This window comes from Propithecus coquereli, unplaced genomic scaffold (genome assembly GCF_000956105.1).
Source record: "Propithecus coquereli isolate 6110/MARCELLA unplaced genomic scaffold, Pcoq_1.0 Scaffold1171, whole genome shotgun sequence".
Classification (NCBI taxonomy): domain Eukaryota; kingdom Metazoa; phylum Chordata; class Mammalia; order Primates; family Indriidae; genus Propithecus; species Propithecus coquereli.
This window is the reverse complement of record NW_012135759.1, coordinates 23,882-25,496: the sequence shown is the minus strand read 5'-3', so window position 1 is coordinate 25,496 and position 1,615 is coordinate 23,882. Positions and strand designations below refer to the sequence as shown.

At 32.4% G+C, this 1,615-nt stretch overlaps 1 protein-coding gene across 1 annotated transcript in view; it reads right to left on the bottom strand.

The window, feature by feature from the left end:
- The window catches only part of LOC105822108 (NKG2-C type II integral membrane protein-like), a 5,313-nt gene that overhangs the window by 2,765 nt on the left and 933 nt on the right, over window positions 1-1,615 (bottom strand). The window lies entirely within an intron of this gene.

The window sequence follows — 1,615 nt, the reverse complement described above, 5'->3', positions numbered from 1 at the left end:
TCTGGTTCACATTAGTTAGAGGATATAAAATAATTCATTAGATAAGAGTCTCTTATATCACCTTTTTGTTGCAATGTTTTGCTCAAACATTTTTCAAGTCTTTCAATTGTTTATAATTTAGTTTAGATTCACATTTTATTACTTATCTCATTCTTATTTTACATAAAGTAAAACTGCCTGCATTTAGTCTGAAAACATAAATGGGAAATTACATTTGACATACATAATTTGAACTATTTATTTTAAACATCTCTTTCTAAAGGCTGGGCTAAATAGAAAATATTATTGGCTCTGTACTGGTTATAAAATTAATTATCATGATTAATTAATTGTCGTGATTGTTAACGGTTTCACTTTAAATAATACTGATTAGCAAACCTAATCTCATGAGTGTAAGTTCTTGTATAATTCTCCACTGGCAATAATTTGAGTGCTTGAGAAAATCCTTCAACATATTTTATACTTTAGGCTTCTTTTTCTCCCTCAATTATTCAAGTAAAAACACCAATGTTCTACTCTGATATTATCCTAGTTTTTATAATTTCCCACTAAGTGAGATGGGCTAGTAGACATAGAGGAGAATATCAGCACATACCTTCTGTCCCCGGAATGTCCTGTAGCCTTTGGCAGAGCGTCCAGGCTCTTCTTGATAAGAAAGAAGAAATGTCTGTGATCTTCGCAGGGTGCCCTGTGAAGGCTCAGAGTGAGGCAAGAGTGGAGAAGGGAGATTTCTCATCAATGTGTCACTTCAGGGTCTGAACAGGAAATTCTTACACTTGGGCTATTTTAAAGTCCGTTGATCTCATCACACACCTCCAGAATACAGGAGACTTTGGGCTCCTGGTGTTGTTTAGTTTGCCCATTTTCAAGTGCCTCCGGAAATTATGTTCATATTTGACAATATAGAGGCTTGACTAGCCGTGCAGCTAAGTTTCTCCATCTCAATCACAAACACTAAAATCTTAGGCCTTGTTAACAGTATCTTAAGTATTTGGGTTCTATATTTAGAGAAGGTCGCTAAAACTTGGCATTGCATGCTTCTTTTCCTTATACTCCTTTTAATATAATTGCTTTTGTAATGAAAATAATTTTAAATCATAATCACATTAGTAGTAGGAATTTAATGTATTTCTCACTAATTTTTGTAAGAAATTGCTACATTTTCAATATTATTGTAATCCATATAACATCAGTTCCCAAATTTAAATTCCCAAACTTATCTTCTTGATTTCTCTGGCTTAGTACCTAAAATTCTCACACTCAGTTTTATACTTTATAAATAATCAGAAATATCTGAAAAACTAAATGTTTCTAGGAAGGATAATATATTAAACAATATTGAACTGTATCACCATGCCACAAATTGAAATACTGAATAACTATTCAGTATTGTTCACTGATTCATTCTCCAATCATAATGAATTGTCTATATTTTAATAGGAATATTTATTGTACATGACTAAAGCCTAAGCTAAACTATGTGCATTTGTCTACATGAAATATCAAGAATGGGTGAAACCTTATGGACTGAAAGGGGAATAGTAGTTTTCAAAGGCTAAGGGGAGGTTGGAATAGGAAGTGATCACTAATTGGTACATTTTTTATTTTTCAGGTG